This window comes from Hoplias malabaricus, chromosome 13 (assembly GCF_029633855.1).
Source record: "Hoplias malabaricus isolate fHopMal1 chromosome 13, fHopMal1.hap1, whole genome shotgun sequence".
NCBI classification, from domain to species: Eukaryota; Metazoa; Chordata; class Actinopteri; order Characiformes; family Erythrinidae; genus Hoplias; species Hoplias malabaricus.
In genome coordinates this window covers 21,496,348-21,513,895 of record NC_089812.1, presented here as the reverse complement: position 1 = coordinate 21,513,895, position 17,548 = coordinate 21,496,348, and the positions used below count along the sequence as shown (strand labels likewise).

Genomic DNA, 17,548 nt, shown 5'->3' with positions numbered 1-17,548 from the left:
TCACAGACCACAGTGGCAGCGAGGTCAATATCCAATCAAACAACAGCAACCTCTCATCCGCTCCGTCACCGTCCAATCATGCATCATGATGGAGAACTCTGAACAGGAGCTGGAGCAAGGCTGGCTAATCAATAACAGCACACGACAAGCGCTAACGGTGGAGTCATTAGCAAATCATATTGGAAATATCGAGCAGCTGTAATTATACTCACCGTGGAGGAGGAATGATTTCTCAAAGCGAGAGATAAAACAGCACAACCAGGACGCAGTCTGCAAGGACAGATGTTGTCTGGAGCTTGTTTAAAATCCCGAACAGACCAGCGAACACTTGACTCCAAAAGTGAATAGTAACTTCAAGCATTTCCCAACATTCCCGCATAATCCAGTGATAGGAGACAGTTTGGATGGAATTGTATCATTGCAGACACTGATCTCTTCCTAGTGTTGGTGAATGGAACCAGACGTCTCAGTGTCTACAAGACTTACGCAACATTTTACTTCCTCTTCACCAGCAGCGCTGCCGACCTCCACTTGTCTAAACCCAGTGATCCTGGATAGATTGGAGACGTCCAGAGTTGGTCATCACTGGGCCGACTTGGCGTGACTAGAACTAGTCCATATGAAGACGTTGTTGGCACAGTTTCATTGCAATGTCTAGCACATATGTATTTCCTCTGCTCATAAAAGGTGGATTTTCATATGAATTGTTATTCTATTGTGTGTTAGTTACTGGCTACAAAATAAAATGTAATTAAATGCAGCACATGATGATAACAGCGCCTTCTCTTTTCTTTTCTGCTCATGTGAACAGAACTCCGGCTCATGTGAACTCCTGCTCGACTCGGCAAGACTTCCTCTCCTCATTCAGGGCTCTGTCAGCAGTCTTTAAATATTTATTTGAAATTTCATCTCTCACCCATGACCCCGCTGCAATTCCTGGGGCCCACTCCACATTTTGACCACCTCTGGTGTGAAGGACATTACACCGTCATGAGGAATATTGCTTTTGCATGGTACACATATTTCAGGACAAGTTGTTTTGGGGCAGAGAGTGTACCGAAAAGCTGAATGGAACAGGGGTGAAGAATAGAATTTGAAGAATATTGCTTTTGCCGGTGTAGAAACCAGGGAGCCCCCTGTGTTGCAAAGATGCTCTGATGTGTGTGTGTGTGTGGGCTGACTGGACAGTGGTGGCCTTTGTGTTTGCTAATATTGGGTTTGTGATTGGAGTCTCACAGTGTGGCAGTGATGGGCAATTTCAGATGACAGCGTGTGGATTTCTGGTCAGTCCGAATCTCTCTGTCTGAGTGTGAGTGGATGGGGTCATTATGGACATTATGATGTTTACTGGGTGGTCTCTAGCACACTAACATTTGGCTATGTAGAGTATTTTGGGAGTGCTTTCAGATAATGATACTTTTACAGCATCTACATTTTCCTCGGGTCCTGGGGTGCGATGGTGATGTGGCTGACACACGACTCTGCATGTGGTTCATTGCACAGAATCAGGTTTCTTTCCAGAACTGGTGAATGGAATCAGACATCTGTGTCTTCAAGACAAACACAACATTTAATTTCCTCTTCACCACCAGCTGACCTCCACTCGTCTAAACCCAGTGAGCACAGTCAGACCACAGACATCCAAAGACAGTCATTATTGGGCCAGCTTGGCTTGACATAAAATAATCCATTAAATAATGTAGTACTGGGTCCATTTTCCATATAAATATCTTTAGAACATCCAATGAATATGTATTTCCTGTGATTATAATAGGAGGATGTTCTAAAGAGGCACATATAAGAGAATGAGCCTCCCCCTGAAAATGTGCCTAAAGGCTTCATCCAGAATCCATTCATTGTCTGAAACCCTTATCCAGTTCAGGGTGGAAATGGGTCTGGAGCCTACCTGGAATCACTGGGCGCAAGGCAGGAACACACCCTGGAGGGGGCGCCAGGCCTTCACAGGGTGACACACACTCACACCTACGGACACTTTTGAGTCACCAATCCAACTACCAACGTGAGTTTTTGGAAGATTTTGGAATGAAGATTTTTTCAAGCTTTTCCCTCTGGAGCCCCGCACTGCCAGTTTTTGAGAAGCCTGGGAGAGTTCTGTCTTGCCTTGGAAAGTGATGATCAACGCGCTCCTATTTACAAGCCCAAGACCAGGTGGAATGGGAGGTTTACATCAGGAAAGACGGTGTAAAAACCTCTGGCAAGATTAAGAACAGCAACAAAAACTTGTTGCACAGTTCCTCCTATTTTTCATTCTGTTTATCAGCATTGGTCTGGTGCATTAATTTTACCGATATTTCAAACTGATAATTGCTGACACTTATTTTATGCCAGAAAAAGACTTTGGTGACAAAACAAAATAATGGACTGAATGTGTAGATAAAAAAAATTGGCTCAGATTCCCCCTCTTCACCCTTCTGTGTGGAAATGTACAAAGGCCGTGCTGAAGCTCTTATTTCTGTATTACTGTACAGTACAATAGTTACATTGCCATGGGTCTACTGCCATTTATTTGTACTTAATCCTTTGCTTTATGTTAATGTTAATTTCATTCGTTCATTCATTACCTGTAACCCTTATCCAGTTCAGGGTCGCGGGGGGTCCAGAGCCTACCTGGAATCATTGGGCGCAAGGTGGGAATACACCCTGGAGGGGGCGCCAGTCCTTCACAGGGCAACACACACACACACACACACATTCACACCTACGGACACTTTTTAAGTCGCCAATCCACCTATCATTGTGTGTTTTTGGACTGTGGGAGGAAACCGGAGCACCCAGAGGAAACCCACGCTGACACGGGGAGAACACACCAACTCCTCACAGACAGTCACCCGGAGCGGGAATCGAACCCACAACCTCCAGGCCCCTGGAAACTGTGTGACTGCGACACTACCTGCTGCGCCACCGTGCCGCCTTAATGTTAATTTATTTATTATTAATATTTTATTGGTTAAAGGAGATCTGTAATTTATTTAACTTGTTAAATTAAAAAGCTTTTAAAGCTGTGACCAGTCTCTGTAAGGAACACTTGGCTAAATAAATGTGACTGCAATTTTCTCAGGAGACACCTTTCATTTTATTGTTTGCGTGTAGTTGCTTGAAAGTTCAAATGTTATACAAATAAGTAGTATGTGTGTTAATAATGTTAATCCAGGATATCTTATCTTTCTGTACTTTATAAATGTGTATATCGGCATGGGCAGATATGTACATGCATAATATCGAACAACGAAATCTGCACAGAATTCTCATATCATTGCATTCCTGGAATAGTCTAAAATTGTGGAACTGAACGGACTACACTTTGGTTTCCGTACTGTTAGATGTTGTTTGTTCTAAGAACTTGCACTGCAGAGCACTTTCCCTTTCACTTAAGCCACTATTTCACTGAAAGTGCATTACATCTACCTCAGCGTCTATATGCTCAGGTAGATCAAAATAAATAAGTATCTCAAATAATTACTGTGAAAATTTAGGCAAATATTAGGCGCAGCAGGTAGTGTCTCTGTCACACAGCTCCAGGGACCTGGAGGTTGTGGGTTTGAGTCACACTCCAGGTGACTGTCTGTGAAGGGTGTGGTGTTTTCCCCGTGTCCATGTGGGTTTCCTCCAAGACTCAAAAGAAGAATGAAGAAGAACCACTGAGAATAAACAAGACTTCTCAAAAACCTCTCAAAATGCATGAAGAAGTACCACTGAGAGGAACCAAGACTAAAAAAAAAAATGAATCCTAGCTGCATGAGAGGACCAAAGACTCCAAAGAGAAGCAAACTCTCCAAAAGCATGAGGATCAACAACTGGGAGGAATCAAGACTCTCCCATTAGTGTTTCTTCTTCATGTGTTTAGCATGTTTTCTCCTCAGAGTCAAAAACGTGAGGAACACCCACTAAGAGGGAACTCAAAAAAAAAAAAAAAAACAACTCAAAAGGAAAAATGCTGTGTGTGTATGACGACAGGGAAGACGCAGAGGAACCAAGACTTCAGAAGGAGAAACTCTTGGAAAGCCTGAGGAAGCCCTGAGAGGATGAAAGTAGTCTGAGCTCCATGCAGATTGAACAGAGACACTGACATCTTACAGAGCAATAGCAGACTATTCTGATCGCACAGAAACACTTGGCAGGAGAGTGTTCCATTGCACACACAACCGGAATTTTCCACTCCAGAAAAAGCAACTATATTCAATTTGACCAGGTCACAGACCTTACATTAAAGGCAGTGTTTGTGATTCTAATGAAGTACACTTTATATAAAATTCAGAGAATGTTTCCTCACCATGCACTAGCTCTCTGCTCTGTTTGTGCACTGGAAAAATGTCTGGTGTTTGAATGCAGTGTCTCTGTCCAATCTGTCTCAGGCATTCTCTCACTGAGTCGCTGACTGAGACATGGCAGTGAAATGGCATTTGGAGGTGTGGAAAAGCATGAAAAAACATCTCAAGTTGTTATATTATTTCTGCATAGGTGGGCTTATTACATTGGCTTATTTTTGCTGTTTGTTACACTTATGTAAGGAGGAACTGACTCTAAATTCAGGAAACCACTAACTGCATGAAAGTAAACGCAGAGCAAAAGTGCTACAACTAAAGAACCCAATTTACAAAAGATTTTCTGTGGTAATTTAAACATTCAATAAATACTTACAGCCACCAACAAGTTACAGTCAAGTTTTTACTCAAATATTCTGTTCCAGCTCAAAAGATGCAGAGCTTCTGAATGAACACAAATGGAAGTGTAATTTATTTATTATTCGTTTTGCTGTGAAAACAGTGAGTAGCTCCAGAATAGTCTGTGTTGCCTTTAATTCCCCATACCTGTTCCTTTGTAGAAACAGGCAGAAAATATTTCCCTTTTAGGAAAGACTCCAATGTAAAAAAGGGGAATTTGACCAAACTCTTCACTTGAGGCTAGCATTGTTGTCTGAATATTGCTGCTAGGCTAGCTTTTTAACTAAGCTATTTGGCAACCACCTGGGATTCCATAGCTACAACCTAGCAACACCATAGCAACCACCTTGCAAAACCCTTGTGGGAGTTAGTCTGCACTGCACAACCCATGTTACTATGTTATATTTTATGCAAGTCTGAGGCACTTCAGAACAAATTCTGACTCTTGAGATCAAATATTTTTCCTAGAACTTTATCCATGATGCTAAAACAATAGTACTAATACTAGTTCAACATATGCTTATAATGTACTTTTTATCCCATGACCTGTTAGCTATATTAGCTTTACAGCTCCAGTGAAAAGCTAATGAAGCTTATTTCAGACAGTAAACGTGTCTCAGCCTACAACTACATGTCGAGTCTGGGTGGAAACTGAGTACATCTTCAGTAAACTAGCTCTTTGAGCACGGAGTGAGGAATCTAAACATCCATAACCTGCTCAGCAGCTGTCCATCAGTTCGGCTGACAAGCAGCTAGCGGTGTTTCAGCTGTGTTTTAGCTCAGAGCCCTGCTTGATGGCAGGTCTGAGGCCTGGACCTGGTTCTCTGGGAGGACGTCTTTGAGCCAGTGATGAATGGAGGTGATTAGTAAACAGCCCTGAAGCTGCTGTCCACTGCACTGAGTTACCTCTCCATTTTGGAGAGGACAAAAGACACATAGAGAGTGAGAAAGATCCTGAAGTGCATGGAAGAAGATCACAACCTTACTGTGAGTATTAATAATATTCACATGTTTATTTCTACAGAGCTTCCTGTATGCCATATGTATATGTCCAAAATAGAACAATTAGTGAGTTCCTCTATCTATAAGGTTCACCCAATGCTAACCCAGGTGTTCAGCTGCACAACAGCTTGTACAATTCACATAGAATAGCACTGATCGATAGCATGGGATGCTCTTGAGCAGCCACACGGGCTTAAGATCACCATACCTATGTCTAGTGTCAGCTAGACAAATTGGATTGTTGATCAAAGGGCGTCTGTGGTCTCCAGAGTGATGGAGCCCCATCCAATACCTTTGGGATGAGTTGGAGTGGTGTTCATGATCCAGAACTAATCGTCCAACATCAGCACATGACCTCGCTAATGTTCTCATGGCTGAATGCCATAAAACCCTCACAAAATGTTCCAACATCTAGAGTAAATCATTCATGCTTCCTGAAATAGTACAGGCTGTTACCGCAGAATAAGCAGGTGGCTACAAACATGGGCCTGTAAGTTATAGGCCTTAATGCATTAAAGCGTGTCACATTATATATCGTCATTCATTCATTCATTGTCTGTAACAGGGTCGTGGTGGGTCCAGAGTCTACCCGGAATCACTGGGCACAAGGTGGGACACAGGGCGACACCTACGGTCACTTTTGAGTCACCAATCCACCTCCACCAACGTGTGTTTTTGGAGCGTGGGAGAAAACCGGAGCACCCGGAGAAAACCCACGCAGACACAGGGAGAACACACCACACTCCTCACAGACAGTCACCCGGAGCCGGACTCGAACCCACAACTCGACTCGAACCCTGTGACAGCGACACTACCTGCTGCACCACCGTGACGCACTATTTAAAAAATGAATGAAAATTAATATTACAATTCACAGAGCATTTTTTCAGAAGGACAATGTGTGCAGCTAATCCAGTTCATACAGCAGTTGCTTGAATCAAATCTTTTGTTTAGCCTGCATGGCCAGGTCACTAGAGAGAGCGAGAGGGTTGTGAGAGTGAGCACAGTGTGGCTTGCTCCATTATAAAGAAAGCTGATGCATGAAAGTGTGCTGAAAAAAAAAATACATAAAAATAAAATTTTTTATAAATGGTTCTTTGTGTTTTCAAGGTGTGTGTGTGTTTAACAGCCTTCTACTTTGAAAACTGACAATAAATAAAATTAAAATGATATGAAATATTGTTGATTTTAATTGATGGATGTAGGTGTGGCTGTAAGACGTGGTTTAGCTTTTAAATATGGAGTCTGGACCTTTGCTGGGAGGACATTTCAACAACTGGAGCTTGGTTAATTGGAACTGAATGCCCCTGCTGTAGAGGCAGTAATGGTGTGCTTTGCGATGTGTGTTTTTGTGGCTAAACGTTATTCTCCACAGCGGATCGGCTTAGGGAGCTTTTAGCAGCTGGGGGAACCATTAGGATATTTTGAGGATGCTTCACTGACACATTTTCGGCCACGCATGGCCGCTTTTTACAAAATACAAATCAATCATCCCCACAGTGTGCGCACACAGGATTTCACCAGATATATTTCACCTACATGTCTCTGAAGGCTGCAGTCTTGAACTTGATGTGGGTCTCGCTTTCATAGTTTGCTATTATTATTATCATCATTCTGGAGAAAAAAATCCATCTCAACTTCCTCTCATTCTTCTGCAAAATAATGACACACGTGGCTGAGACTAATTGCAAATTAGCAACGAGGGCTAATCCCTTTCTTCAGTGTGATGTTATGAATTTGAACACTCGTATTGACAAAAGGACGGTAATCCATTAGAGTATATCTAATGGGATGTTCCTGCAATATCTTAATGCAGGCGTTGTGCTCTTTCTCAAACTCTCGGATCCTTCTCTCCTCTCTCTCTCTCTCTCTCTCTCTCTCTCACTCTCACTCTCTCTCTCTCTCTCTCTCTCTCTATCTCTCTCGTCTTATCTGCATTGTCATCGTGTCTCTAATCTGTTTTTTGTTTTGCGTGGGGTTGTTTTACGTCTCCGTCGTTTTGCTCTGTTTAGCTGTTTTTTTTTTCTACCTGTCTGAGGATTACCTTAATTTCTCTTTCTGTCTCTCTCTCTCTCTCTCTCTCTCTCTCTCTCTCTCTCTCTCTCTCTCTCTCCCTTTCTTTCCCCCTAAGCACCAATCGCCAAATCTTATCGTGAGGCTCGTCCCAGACAGCCTCGCAAAAATAAAGCATGGCATTTTTCCACGCTTGCTTTTGCAGAACAGGCTAGCGTAAAGCCCGCTGCGTGCGGGGTGATAAGAGAGGCCTTTAGGAGTTTATTGCATGCTGCACTGCCACGAGATCAGTGCCAATAGAATCACAGGCAGGTTCTGTACACACTGGACTACACCCTTTGTGTTCATGGGTGGTACACGGGAGGTTATACCTCAAAGAGATTCTGACCATCAGCTTCAAGTGATTTAGTTAATGTCTCTCAGGGGCCCTGAGTCACAACAGGGCCCTTAAGGATGTATTGATCCTTGTTTATTCGTGTTCTTAAAGAGGAAATCTTTAATTTTTCTATCAGAGAGGCCAAAGAAATGTATTATTTTCAAAAGGAACACTATTAACCTCCCTCTCATCATCATCATCATTCTGGTTAAAGCTCTTTATCGGGTGGTGGAGAAGAAGAAATAAATACTGGACTTGTTTTGTAGCCATAGAGACACATGGTTCCATTCACCACCAGTGAAAATAACTCTGGATCTTTGTTTCTCTGCAGTCACCCATTTTACACCTAAACATTCTCAGCTATATGATTATTTAAGGCCTAAGAAAAATATTTTCGTCTTTTTCCACAGTTCTGGTTCTTAATAAAACGTCTGTGACCTGATTTTGTCCAAACCCACAAGCTCCACAGCAGTGTTCTCCCCCTGTGTAAACAGCCCTGTTCAGAACGCCCGCTTTCAGCGCCTGTTCCTTTAAATGATAAAGAGCCACTCGCTGTTCACCCCGACCCTGAGTGCACAGCAGTGAGGAGCAGAAGCTCTGGCTTTTAGTCGTTTCCACTCCATTCTCTTTCTCGTTTTCTCAGTTTTTACTCAGTGCTCTTATTTCTCAGCGCTCGTTGTGTCTCTTTTGTTGCATTTAACCTCATCTTTGCGCTCTCACACAACATGCTGTGATTGGACAGACTCAGACAAGGGGGTGGGGCTCTTCTAAAAAGGGACTGGGTGATCTTGTTTCACAGTGTTTGGGTTAGTGCGCTCCAGATCCACAAATGAATGTGAACATGCACCGAATAAGTAACTTTTTATCGTAACATGTGTCCTTTAATATCATACGTGTCATTAAGCACGTTTGTACTTTTATCCTAATGACACAATTTCTTTATTTTACCTCTTGTTTACGAAATAATACAGCTGGATCAATATGACCCCTCTTAGGACCTCCACATGCTCAGAAATGGCCCTGACCAGCCTGTGATGAAGCAAAATGACCTCATTCTGTTAGGGTCATCCATCAGCTTGCCACTTACAGTTGGTGTGGGTTATGCTTCAGCCCAAGCCGTCCTCCTATTGGTGAGATTTTAACCCCAAGACTAAATCACAACCCAGTCGTAAAGCCCTCTTTTGGTCACAAAGGCACTACAGTGCTGCTGGTGGGAAATCATTATGGTATAATATAGGGTCGTATTAAAGCCTCATGTTGCTGTGGACAAACAGAGGCCCCTCCCTCAGCAAAACACATTCATCACAAACAGCAATGGCTGATTTCCAGGGGCACACAGACGACCATTTAAAGGGCACATATCCCATTATTCCTGCATTTGATTTGTCCTCAGGCATCTGCTAATGAGCTGTGTTTGATTTTATGTACCAAAAGCATTGGATATTCATTTTGATATTTCCATTTTGCAAGCACTATATATTCATCAGGAATAAACTGTTTTTTTTGCTACTGCCCCTTTATGGATGATATATGTAACTGACCTTTGTTCTTATTGGCTGCCCTATATTGCACCTCATTAATTAAGTAGTCCAGGCTGAAACACTCATAATAACCTCAGTAAGAATGGGTGGGGTTAAGATGTATATACTACTTTAAACTGATAAACTGATGTAGTATTTATACACACACACACACACACACACACACACACACACACACACACACATATATATATATATATATATATATATATTCAGTATTACACCTATTTTATATTTGCGACTATTTCAAAGCTATGTTTTGGAAGTTTTGAACACTTTTTCTTATTATAAATATTATTAATGCAGCGGGCAGCACGGTGGCGCAGCAGGTTAGTGTCACAGTCACACAGCTCCAGGGGACTGGAGGTTGTGGGTTCGATTCCCGCTCCGGGTGACTGTCTGTGAGGAGTTAGTGTGTTCTCCCTGTGTCCGTGTGGGTTTCCTCTGGGTGCTCCGGTTTCCTCCCACAGTCCAAAAACACACGTGGGTAGGTGGATTGGTGATTCAAAAGTGTCCGTAGGTGTGAGTGAATGTGTGTGTCTGTGTTGTCCTGTGAAGGACTGGTGCCCCCTCCAGGGTGTATTCCTGCCTTGCGCCCAATGATTCCAGGTAGGCTCTGGACCCACCGCAACCCTGAATTGGATAAGCAGTTACAGATAATGAATGAATGAATGAATATTAATGCAGCTCTGTTGAAAATGTGTAACTGCATAAAACATGCGGTAGAGCATTGTGTAACGTTGGTTGTTCTGCGTTCAGTTTCCCTATATTTATCAGATGGTTTTGGGTGCATTCTTATTGAAGGAGCATTCAAAGGGAACCCAATAAAAGCACTGTGATGGAACTGTCTTTTATTTTACAGAATCAGATTTGTGTTTAATGTGCTTAACATAAAGTTTAAGTATCAAATGGGGCAAAATAAATGAAACTGGAAAATTACATCCAACAGAAAACTTGTGGTTTATTTCAAAACAAGGCCCTTTTTGCTCCATGTCTTGGCTGCAGACTCCCCCTGCTAAACTGTGTCTGGCTCAGTAGCTCACTGTGCCCTGCCGTCTCACTCGATTCATATCGCTCCATTCTCAGACATGATACACATAAGAACAATCAGCAAGAAATAATCTCTGTATTCATACCAACATACCAATGTGTAACAAAGCATCAGAGAGTGGCCTCCTCGAAATATGAGCCTCTTGATGCCAAAGATGTAAATGTCAATATCACTAATATGACTATCACAAAGTCGACGCCAGCCGCCTCTCAGCTCTCGTCCGCTGCAGGGGCGTCCAAACCCAGGCTAACCAGGCTAGCTCCTCACTAGCGCTATTACACCCTTACTGATGCATATTGTCGCTGTCCAGTGAAAAACATGTATCTTTAAAATAGCAACTTCACAGGAGAAGGAAAAAAATCCTTCTTAAATTTCAGTGAAAATATATGTAAAAAGCTTTACTTGGAGTAATTCTGGAGCATTTCTATTGGCTCATTCAACATGAGATTTTCACACAGTGTGATGGACAGCTGCTGTGTTCAAATGATGTATTAAACAAAGAACTGACGAAAATGGAGATACATGTTATTGATTGGACAGCTCAGATTTTTGTGTTTAAGTTGCCATGGTGATGCCACTGTCAATCATTCTGCGATGTACCCCCTACACCACCACCCCCCATGCTTATAGCATCAGCAGAGAGGGAGTTTTAGAATTTTAAACTCATTTACATTACATACATATTTATAATCCTAAAACTAGCTTTAAAGCCAATATTAGAAATAGCTTTTGTTCTATTACAGCTTTATCCAACTCAAAATAAGTAAATAAATAAATAAAAAGCACTACTTTCATTAAGAACTGTCATTAGCGCCAGTGCCGCTTCTCACCGACCTCCCGCTCTTTGTTGTGTGACTGCATTACACTCAAACTCTGAGCGACTGTGTGGAGACCGGGAGCCTTTGACAAACCTCTGTGACTCAGATAAGTCATCACCTCCAGCTTGGTGAGCCTCAGAGCTCATGTCTTTGCATCACACTCCGTCTGACCAGCGCTGTGACCACAGGCAACAGATCCAAGCTTACGATACCGACTCATTTAGTGAACAAGAACCTGTTCACTGAGAAGACATCTGCTTAAACAAACTGAGGACACTGACCTGACACAGGGACATTGAGATTCGGACTGATTTGTAATTGTGTTTGTACCCAGACTTGTCTCATACTCAGCTTATATCCTCGGGTGCTTCAGCTCCCTGCCTCAGCCTCTAAGCACCTAACACTGTACCTAGCCCCAGACCCACTACTTTTCTACCTCCATATTCCACATTCCAATAAAACTCTACTCCAATGCTACAAGCTCTACAGATCTACTGCCCCCAGCCCCGGCTGTCCCCACTTCTGCTGCCCTAGCCCTACAGCTATATCGCCCCCAGCGCTCCTCCTCTCAAACTCCATGCCCTTATCCCATCTACCCCAAAGTCTACTGCCTCCAGCCCTACTGCTCCAAGTGCTGCTGTCCCAAGTTCCCCTGCCCCAGGGTAACAACTCAAAACTGCACAGATTCTCAAACTCTGCACCTCCACAAACTCTACAGTTGTACTGCCGACTCTAGAGCCCTTCTGCCCCCAGCTCTACTGTCCACAATCTCTACCACCCCAAACTCTACAGCTCTACTGCCCCCAGCTCTATTGTCCACAATCTCTACCACCCTAAACTCTACAGCTCTACTGCCCCCAGCTCTACTGTCCACAATCTCTATACTACCCCTAAACTCTACAGCTCTACTGCCCCCAGCTCTATTGTCCACAATCTCTACCACCCTAAACTCTACAGCTCTGCTGCCCCCCAGCTCTACTGTCCACAATCTCTATACTACCCCTAAACTCTACAGCTCTACTGCCCCCAGCTCTACTGTCCACAATCTCTATACTACCCCTAAACTCTACAGCTCTACTGCCCCCAGCTCTACTGTCCACAATCTCTATACTACCCCTAAACTCTACAGCTCTACTGCCCCCAGCTCTACTGTCCACAATCTCTATAATAACCCCTAAACTCTACAGCTCTACTGCCCCCAGCTCTACTGTCCACAATCTCTATACTACCCCTAAACTCTACAGCTCTACTGCCCCCAGCTCTACTGTCCACAATCTCTATACTACCCCTAAACTCTACAGCTCTACTGCCCCCAGCTCTACTGTCCACAATCTCAACTACCCCAAACTCTACAGCCCTACTCCCCCCAGCTCTATTGTCCAAAATCTCTACCACCCCAAATTCTATAGCTCTACTCCTCCCAGCTCTATTGTCCACAATCTCTACCACCCCAAACTCTACAGCTCTGCTGCCCCCCAGCTCTATTGTCCACAATCTCTACCACCCCAAACTCTACAGCTCTGCTGCCCCCAGCTCTACTGTCCACAATCTCTATACTACCCTTAAACTCTACAGCTCTACTGCCCCCAGCTCTACTGTCAACAATCTCTATACTACCCCTAAACTCTACAGCCCTACTGCCCCCAGCTCTACTGTCCACAATCTCTACTACCCCTAAACTCTACAGCTCTACTGCCCCCAGCTCTACTGTCCACAATCTCTACCACCCTAAACTCTACAGCCCTACTGCCCCCAGCTCTATTGTCCACAATCTCTACCACCCTAAACTCTACAGCCCTACTGCCCCCAGCTCTACTGTCCACAATCTCTACCACCCTAAACTCTACAGCTCTACTGCCCCCAGCTCTACTGTCCACAATCTCTACCACCCAAACTCTACAGCCCTACTGCCCCCAGCTCTACTGTCCACAATCTCTACCACCCTAAACTCTACAGCCCTACTGCCCCCAGCTCTATTGTCCACAATCTCTACCACCCTAAACTCTACAGCTCTACTGCCCCCAGCTCTATTGTCCACAATCTCTACCACCCTAAACTCTACAGCCCTACTGCCCCCAGCTCTACTGTCCACAATCTCTACCACCCTAAACTCTACAGCCCTACTGCCCCCAGCTCTATTGTCCACAATCTCTACCACCCTAAACTCTACAGCCCTACTGCCCCCAGCTCTACTGTCCACAATCTCTACCACCCTAAACTCTACAGCTCTACTGCCCCCAGCTCTACTGTCCACAATCTCTACCACCCTAAACTCTACAGCCCTACTGCCCCCAGCTCTACTGTCCACAATCTCTACCACCCTAAACTCTACAGCTCTACTGCCCCCAGCTCTACTGTCCACAATCTCTACCACCCAAACTCTACAGCCCTACTGCCCCCAGCTGTACTGTCCACAATCTCTACCACCCTAAACTCTACAGCTCTACTGCCTCCAGCTCTACTGTCCACAATCTCTATACTACCCCTAAACTCTACAGCCCTACTGCCCCCAGCTCTACTGTCCACAATCTCTACCACCCCAAACTCTACAGCTCTGCAGCCCCCCAGCTCTACTGTCCACAATCTCTATAATAACCCCTAAACTCTACAGCTCTACTGCCCCCAGCTCTACTGTCAACAATCTCTATACTACCCCTAAACTCTACAGCCCTACTGCCCCCAGCTCTACTGTCCACAATCTCTACTACCCCTAAACTCTACAGCTCTACTGCCCCCAGCTCTACTGTCCACAATCTCTACCACCCTAAACTCTACAGCCCTACTGCCCCCAGCTCTACTGTCCACAATCTCTACCACCCCAAACTCTACAGCTCTACTGCCCCCAGCTCTACTGTCCACAATCTCTACCACCCAAACTCTACAGCTCTACTGCCCCCAGCTGTACTGTCCACAATCTCTACCACCCTAAACTCTACAGCTCTACTGCCTCCAGCTCTACTGTCCACAATCTCTATACTACCCCTAAACTCTACAGCCCTACTGCCCCCAGCTCTACTGTCCACAATCTCTACCACCCTAAACTCTACAGCTCTACTGCCCCCAGCTCTACTGTCCACAATCTCTACCACCCTAAACTCTACAGCCCTACTGCCCCCAGCTCTACTGTCCACAATCTCTACCACCCTAAACTCTACAGCTCTACTGCCCCCAGCTCTATTGTCCACAATCTCTACCACCCAACTCTACAGCTCTACTGCCCCCAGCTCTACTGTCCACAATCTCTACCACCCTAAACTCTACAGCTCTACTGCCTCCAGCTCTACTGTCCACAATCTCTATACTACCCCCAAACTCTACAGCCCTACTCCCCCCAGCTCTATTGTCCAAAATCTCTACCACCCCAAACTCTACAGCCCTACTCCCCCCAGCTCTATTGTCCACAATCTCTACCACCCCAAACTCTACAGCTCTGCTGCCCCCCAGCTCTACTGTCCACAATCTCTATACTACCCCTAAACTCTACAGCTCTACTGCCCCCAGCTCTACTGTCAACAATCTCTATACTACCCCTAAACTCTACAGCCCTACTGCCCCCAGCTCTACTGTCCACAATCTCTACTACCCCTAAACTCTACAGCTCTACTGCCCCCAGCTCTACTGTCCACAATCTCTACCACCCTAAACTCTACAGCCCTACTGCCCCCAGCTCTACTGTCCACAATCTCTACCACCCTAAACTCTACAGCTCTACTGCCCCCAGCTCTACTGTCCACAATCTCTACTACCCCTAAACTCTACAGCTCTACTGCCCCCAGCTCTACTGTCCACAATCTCTACCACCCTAAACTCTACAGCTCTACTGCCTCCAGCTCTACTGTCCACAATCTCTATACTACCCCTAAACTCTACAGCCCTACTGCCCCCAGCTCTACTGTCCACAATCTCTAACACCCTAAACTCTACATCTCTACTGCCCCCAGCTCTACTGTCCACAATCTCTATACTACCCCAAACTCTACAGCTCTACTGCCCCCAGCTCTACTGTCCACAATCTCTATACTACCCCTAAACTCTACAGCTCTACTGCCCCCAGCTCTACTGTCCACAATCTCTATACTACCCCTAAACTCTACAGTTCTACTGCCCCCAGCTCTATTGTCCACAATCTCTACCACCCCAAACCCTACAACTCTATTCCCCCTGGCTGTACTGTCCACAATCTCTATACTACCCCTAAACTCTACAGCTCTACTGCCCCCAGCTCTACTGTGGTCCCACAAATTCTAAAACTCTACAACATATACCCTACTGTACAGTCCCTCCCAAATTCTACTACCCTGAACTGTACTGTATCCCACACCCACTGTTCCCAGTTCTACAGCCCCACTGTCACCAAATTCTACAGTTCAACTAATCACAGATTATAGTGTATAAACACCTCTGTACAGCCGTACTGCCCCAGATCTACTGCCCTCTGTGCAATGTGTTCAACACATACTCTCTCTAATGTACACTGCACTGTTGACACTCATTGCACACACAATTACTCTAAAGCATCCCACACAGCACACACTCACTTTCCTTTATTTGTCTTTCTCTTTTTTTACCCCTCACTCTTCTAATCCTGCTCCCTCTTTCTTTTCTCTCTGTCACTGTCTCAGTAGTCCACCCAGCCCCCTCTCTCACTCTCTGTCTCTCTCTCCCTCTGTCTGTCTCTCTTGTGTTTCCTTTACTCCAGCCCTCAATCTAAATTATCCATAACAACAAACACAGAGAAACAGAGAGAGAGACAGAGAGAGAGAGAGAGAGAGAGAGAGAGAGAGAGAGAGAGAGGCAAAAGAAAAAAAGCTGTCTGGGTTATGGGTTCTGCTTTAAGGCAACCCATGGATTTTTTAGCTACCGAACCGAAGAAACGGGGGCTGCTCTGCTCAGCAACGTCACACCACCAGCACCATCACATCAAGAGGGAATAAGCCGCTCTTCGCTTGTGCCTCACTCATCCAACAAACACACACACATTTTCAGAACGGCTGTGTACGAACGCTGAATCAAATCCCCCACAAATTACATGCATTAATGTTCACATAATGGTGCTCCTGGTAGCAGCCTGTGGAGGGATGCCTCTGGAGGTTGAAGCAGGCAGAGAGAGAGAGAGAGAGAGAGAGAGAGAGAGAGAGAGAGAGAGAGAGAGAGAGAGAGAGAGAGAGAGAGAGAGAGGGGTGGGGTATGAGGATGCACCTTCGGATGAGTTAGAGGAGGACCTTCTGTAAAATTTCTATGCCTTTTTTTGGTGGGGGGGCACAAAAAGATTTTTTTTCATTTGCATTGTCATCTCCACTTTGACAAAACTGAGGATACACTAAGGAGCAAGACTATGCATAGTTGCACATGTAAAATGCACACGCACACACACACAAATACACACACACACTACATGCATGTCTGCAAAAAAGCATAGTCACGATCTCGACTACTTCTTCATTTAATTATACATTGTAAAAAAGGCACATGCACAGTATTAAGGCCACACACCTCTCATAGAGAGATTTACACGACGACACAGGACACACTGAATTGTACACACACACACCCACACACACACACACGCACTCTCACACACACACACACACACACACACACACTCACACAATCATCGTCCAATGCTATTACAGCCAAACCCACTTATCTCTCCGAGCGTATCCTTCCCTTTCCCCCGAGCACAAAGCAAAGGCAGAGAAAAGCCTTCATACTGTACCTGGGATGCTACAGGATGGAGTGAGGGGCAGAAAAAAGGATGGAGGTAGGCTCTGTGTCTCTCTCTCTTTCCCTCTCTCTGCTCTCCTCTGTCTCTCCTCTCTCTGTTTCCCCTGCCTTCACAGCCTCGGTTTTTCCCCTCTGGATCTCACCGCCTCCCCTCCCTCCCTCCTCCCTTCTTCTTCTCTCTCTCTTTCCTGCTCTCTCTCTCTCTCTCTCTCTCTCTCTCTCTCTCTCTGCCTTGTGTGCTGAATATTAAACGAGCCTGGGCCGTCCAGCACTAAACACACACTGATGGTGTACAGGAGCTCATCAGAGAGAAATGGGGGGAGGGGCATGTGGAGAAGGGG

General features: G+C 45.0%; 1 protein-coding gene across 2 annotated transcripts in view; it reads right to left on the bottom strand.

The window, feature by feature from the left end:
* syt3 (synaptotagmin III) overlaps positions 1-17,337 on the bottom strand; it is a 71,923-nt gene extending 54,586 nt beyond the window's left edge. For both annotated transcript variants that reach the window (XM_066642845.1, XM_066642846.1), the window contains exon 1: positions 17,200-17,337. The gene's annotated coding sequence lies outside the window, so the exon portion shown is untranslated. The remainder of the gene's footprint in view (positions 1-17,199) is intronic.
* Positions 17,338-17,548: the final 211 nt, after the last annotated feature.